This window comes from Dasypus novemcinctus, chromosome X, assembly GCF_030445035.2.
Source record: "Dasypus novemcinctus isolate mDasNov1 chromosome X, mDasNov1.1.hap2, whole genome shotgun sequence".
Taxonomy (NCBI): Eukaryota; Metazoa; Chordata; class Mammalia; order Cingulata; family Dasypodidae; genus Dasypus; species Dasypus novemcinctus.
The window spans coordinates 163,433,770-163,440,196 of record NC_080704.1 but is presented as its reverse complement, the minus strand read 5'-3'; positions in this window follow the sequence as shown (position 1 = coordinate 163,440,196).

Here is a 6,427-nt window from a genome sequence, read left to right as displayed (position 1 = left end):
GAGGAAGAGATGAGATGGGGCGGCGTTTTCGGAACTTGGAGTTGTCCTGGGTGGTGCTTCACAGACAACTACGGGACATTGTAGATCCCCCCAGGGCCCACTGTATGGAAGGTGGGAGAGTGTGGGCTATCATGTGGACCATTGACTATGGGGTGCAGCGATGCCCAGAGATGTACTTACCAGGTGCAATGGATGTGTCATGATGATGGGAGAGAGTGTTGCTGTGGGGGGAGTGGGGGGTGGGGGCGGTGGGGTTGAATGGGACTTCATATTTTTTTAATGTAATATTTTTTAAAAAAATAAATAAAAAATTAAAAGAAAAAGATTTTGGAAAGAACACTTCAACAGTGAAAAATAAAATAGGAGGGCTATAATAAAAAAGGTCAATAATAACAAGTGTTACTGAGAATGGGGAGGGATTGGAACCCCCATACACTACTGGTGGGAATATAAAATGGTACAGTCTCTGTGGAATACAATCTGGAAGTTACTCAAATAGTTAAACATAGAATTATTTTATGACCTAGCAATTCCACTCCTAGGTCTATACTCAAAATAACTGAAAACAGGTGTTAAAACAAAAACTTGTTATAGAATGTTCATACAAACATTATTCACAATAGACAAAAGGTAGAAATTGTCCATCAGCTGATGAATGGATAAAGAAAATGTAGTATATCCGTACAATGAAATATTATTCAGCTATATAAAGGAATAAAGTACTGATAAATGTTACAGCAGTGGTGAGCCTTGAAAACATGCTAAGTGAAAGAAATCAATGACCAAGCTATTCTCATGGAAGTCCAATTTTGGTGCAAGAACAATCCATTATAAACTTATAACAAACCAATTTGCCCATCTATCACATCCATCTATCTCTTCTAACGTCCATTTTCAGATATTAATTTCACCCTCTCCACTTTTGATTCCAATGAATTGCAGATTTCTATTTTCCAAATACATCACATTGGTCAAGTCTCTCACATACATAGCTCCTCTTCTCTGCAGATGACTAAATGCCTTCTATTTTTATTCCTACTACACAGAGGAATACCAAGTCTTTGATATTTTTTTATTTGCCCTTCAGTTTCTCTCATTCCTCTCCAAAAGTTAGCTCAAACTTTTCCAATAACACAGTCTATCTCAGGTGTTGTAGATAAATCAGAGCTACTAAACAGCAGGGGCAAGAACAGAAAGAACAGAATGCTGGCTATGAAAATACCATCAGAAATTATTTAGGTGCATTCAGGTACAATTAAAATATGAGAGTCCTATGGAAATGATCCAAGAAATATTAAAGTAAGAGGGGGTTGTCAGACCTGACTCATCTCTGGAAAACAGCAAGTATGTAATATACAAGCTACCAACAATAAGTTATTTCTGCCAGAAAGAATGCTGTTGGGGCTGGACTGAAAAATGCATAGAGGGTTGATTTATAACTATCCTTATTGAGGAAGAGTAGCCTTAGTAAGAAGTAGACAAGATCCTGAAAGGATCCTAGGAAATCTCCCTCAGGAGGGAAGGGAAAGGGGAAAAAAAATAGCAAAAAACCCTCACCAGAAAAATATTGCCAGGAAACAGATAAAATCATATCATCATCTATTTTTAAAGTTATAAAGGAATTGCACCTACACAACTGAGAACAAATCAGATATGAGATACAGGAATAGGCAGGAATCAATAGAAACTAAAATATGAGCTGGCAAGATTCAGCAAAGTGGAATTAAACAAAATAAACACAGAAATAAAAGCCAAATTGGAAACAATGCAAAGAACAACAGATACTGGGGCAAATAATGTAAAGGATATAGAGAATAGGATTGAGAAAAGTAAGTAGAATAAAATGGAAATCAACAAAGCATTTTTTAAAACTCTGGGGAAATTCAAAATATGAAGGATGGCCAAAGGGCATAAATTAAAAAGCCTTGAATCTGCATAATAAAAGTCCACACCAGGTTCTCCAAAAAAAATTTTAAAAATGAATGACACTGAGATATATCTCATTCAAATATAAAGCAAAACATCATCCGGCCAAATCACATATGTAGTGAAAAATGTAAGGATGGCCTCAGACTTCTCTAGAATACCATTCTAGATAGTAAAGCAATAAAAAAAAAAAGATAGTAAAGCAATAAAAAAAAAGGAAGTGTAACACCCAAACTCTGCACACAACAAAACTGTCATTCCTCTTCAAAAATGAAGAACATATAGTTTTCCTGAGTTCTTTTTGAAGAAATAACTAAAAAATAAACAAACAATAATACCACTCAAACAAACAAACTTCAGTTTGCAAAAAGAAAAAAAAATCTGATCAAGATGGTGATTATTGCTGTATTAAGATTAAAAACAAATATGGGGATTATGGTCACAGAAAAACTATGTAAATGTTAATGCAGACAACATAGAAAAGACATAACCAAAAAAAGTGAATAGGTAAAGAGCATTAGTGTATATGCTGAGTTTCTCATTTTTTATGACTAAGGGTCAAAATTTATCATTCATATCTAATAATAGAGGTATATGTATATTTAAGGGTATAAACTCTAAAAGAAAAAATATAAGCAAATAAAAGGAGGATTGCAGAAGTGGGAGAGGTGGGACAAAAGTGGAAATGTACGGCTGAGAATTGTCAGCCGTGCGGTGGCGTTCCTGGGCGCTGTGGTCCCCCGATGCATAGTCCCCAGGTCAGCGTCCCCTGAGCCCCCGTAGCCCGTGTTCCACAGACCTAGGTGCCCTGGGCCTGCAGAGTCCCAGACTTCCCTTTCCCAAATCCAGCACTCCTGGAGGTCCAGTATTGCGTTAGCCCTCCAGTTTTGGACTGACTCCGTGAGTGGGAGGGTGCAGTAGGGGGGGCCTGGCTAGTGTGGGTTCAATTTTCTGGTGTTTCCCACCCCCTTTTTTTTTTCTTTTTTTCTTTTTTTCGCGCTTGGAGGACCATACCGGCTGGCTTAGTGAAAGTCTGGGAAGAGAGGAGTGGCGAATCTGCTGACAAAGCCCAATTCACCTAAACACACTGGGATAGGAAACCTGGCCTGGGAGAAGGTGGAGTCAGAAAACCAACAAGCCCTCTCATAGCACATCTAAAGGACAGGGACTGTAGGAGTTGTTTTCCAAGCTTCCAATGGCATATTTGGGGTTCCTGGTGAGATGTGAGTGCTCTCTCTCTAGAAATTAAGAGTCACTGTTTTCTATACGGAGCTGATTCAACAAGGACCCACTTGAATCTCCTACTGGACCTCTCAGGCAGCTTTTCTGCTGCCTGGGAGAGAGGGAAGTGAGGAAGGGAGAAAAGGGGAAAGGTCAGATCCTTAAGTGTTTTATTTAACTACAAACAGGATTCCTTGCTTGAAACTTTCCCTAGTATTTGGTTGGTTTTTCCTTGTTTTTCCTTCCTCTTTATCCTCCCAAGGCCCTTTTTTCTTTCTTTCTCTTTTTCTTTTTCCTGGTTACTTCCCCACTCCCTTTTGCCCCTTTTTTCTCTCTTTCTTTCTCTGCTTTCTTATTCTTCTTACATTAGGTGCTGCAAGGAGAGCTTCACATTTCCTGTATTTCCTCATCCTGCATTTACTCTTTTCTGTGTGTATTGATTTTGGCCACCAACACTATTCCCTTTCCTCTACACCTCTCTATCCTCCATCATTGATTGTTTCTCTTACATTACACCTCTCTTTGTTTGCCCCCTATTTTTTTGACTTTTTATTACTAATACCTTTTTTCTGTTTTCTGCCTTTTATTCACTCTTTATATTATTGTCCTCTCTTTTCTCTTTCCCTCTCTCCTGAACACACAGGCCTTTTAATTCATACTGTATTCGTCCCCATATTCAGATTTTTACATACTCTACTTTTCTTACTGTTATAAATCTACATACCTTACATAAGTCTAATATCCATTCTCCTATATCTCACATGGTTCCTCTGTTAATATTTACTATCAATACTACTATTATTCATTTTCTTCTCTTACTCCTTTTGCTTTCTCGGGCCCTAATATTTTCCTTCAAGTGAACATAGCCAATAACAAGGAAATAGAATAAGAAGAACAAAGTGAAAAAGAGAAGAATTAACACGCATGCAAAAACAACAACCAATTAAACTCCAAACTAGACAAAGAAGCTAAGCAACTGACTAAACCCGCCAAGATAAAATAATGACAAGATAGCAACAAAAAACTACAGACCAAACCAATAATCAGGAAAACATGCCCCAATCCAATGAACAAACTAAAAACCAGGAAGAGGAGCAGAACATCGAACAAAGAATTAAAGATCTCAAAACATATATTAGGGGCCAATTTAATGAGGTGAAGGAAGAGATTAAGAATATGAAGAAAACAATTGGAGAGAATACAGAAGAAATTACAATCATATACAAAAATATAATAGATACGGTGCTGATGAACAGAACAATTCAAGAAATCAAAAATACACTCTCAGCAAATAACAGCAGACTCGAAGACGCAGAGGAGAGATTAAGTGATGTGGAAGACAGTACATCTGATATCAAACAGATAGTAGAACTGGTTGATAAAAAGATAGAAAAATCCAGCTGGGACTTAGGGACCTGAATGACAATGCAAAACGCACAAACATACGTTTTATAGGCATCCCTGAGGAAGAAGAGAAGGGAAAGGGGACAGAAGGGGAGTTGCAGGAAATAATGGCTGGAAACTTCACAAACGTACTGAGGAAGATGGATGTACATGTCTAGGAAGGACAATGCACCCCAAACAGCATAAATCCTGACAGGCCCACCCCAAGACTTACACTTGTCAAATTATGCAACACTAAAGAAAGGGAAAAAATATTGAAAGCAGCAAGAGAAAAGAGAACCATCACATACAAGTGAAGTTCAATAAGATTAAATGCTGATTTCTCATCTGAAACCTTGGAGACAAGAAAGCAGTGTTATGGCATAGTCAAGGTACTAAAAGAAAAAAATTTCCAAACAAGAATACTCTGTCCACCAAAGTTAGCATTCAAAAATGATGAGGAATTCAAAATATTCACAGATAAACAGAAACTAAGTGAGTATACCAACAAGAATCCTGCCCTTCAAGAAATACTAGAGGGACTTCTAGAGGAGGAAAGAAAGAGTTGGAGGAGAGTGTAAGAGCAACTAAAAAAGCAAAAAGAGCAAAAAAAATCCAACAAAACATGACAAACACAAATCCAAAGAAAATATGGCTAATTTAAGTAATTCCTTGAAAGTAATAACACTGAATGTCAGTGGATTAAACTCACTTGTCAAGAGACTCAGACTGGAAGATTGGATAAGGAAATATGACCCATCTATATGCTGTCTGCAAGAAACACATCTTAGACGCAGGGATTCAACGAGGTTGAGAGTGAACGGCTAGAAATCAATCTTACAAACAAACAATAACCGAAAAAGGGCAGGAGTAGCTATATTAATATCAGACGAAATAGACTTTAAATGCAAAACAATTGTGAGAGACAAAGATTGACACTATATATTAGAGAAAGGGATAATCTTTCAAGAAGAAAGAACCATCATAAACATTTCTGCTCCTAACAAGGGTGCCTCCAAATACGTGAGGCAAACACTGGAAAAAATAAGTGAAGGAATAGATGCCTCTACAATTATAGTGGGGGACTTCAATACACCACTAACAACTTTGAACAGAACATCTCAAAAGTGAGTCAATAAAGAAACAAAGACTTTGAAGAATAAATTAGAGAAGCTAGACCTAATAGATATATACAGAACATTACACCCAAATACATCAGGATATACATTCTACTCAAGTGAACATGGATCATTTTCCAAGATAGACCACATGTTAGGCCATAGAAAAAGCTTCAGTGAATTCAGAAAGATAGATATCATACAAAATAATTTATCTGACCACAGTGGAATGAAGCTGGAAATCTGCAAGGGCCAGAGACCCAGATTTGGAACCAAGATTTGGAAGTTAAACAATACACTCTTAGAAAAACAGTGGGTCAAGGAGGAAATCTCAAAAGAAATTAATAACTACCTTGAAACTAATGAAAATGATAACACAATATATCCAAACTTATGAGATGCAACAAAAGCAGTACTGAGAGGGAAATTTATAGCCATAAATTCATTCATCAAAGAAGAAGAAAAAGCAAAAATTGAAGAACTAAATGTACACTTGGAGGAATTAGGTAAAAAACAACAAACTAAGCCCAAAGGAAGAAGAAAGAAAGAAATAACAAAGATCAGAGCACAACTAAATGAAATAGAAAATAAGAAAGCACTTGAAAAAATAAACAAAATCAAGAGCTGGTTCTTTGAGAAAATCAATAAAGCTGACAAACCCTTAGCTAGATTAACAAAGAAAAAAAGAGGGAAGATGCAAATACACAAAATAAGAAATGAGAAAGGAGATATCACCACTGACCCCACAGAAATAAAGAATATCAGAAGAGGATACTTTG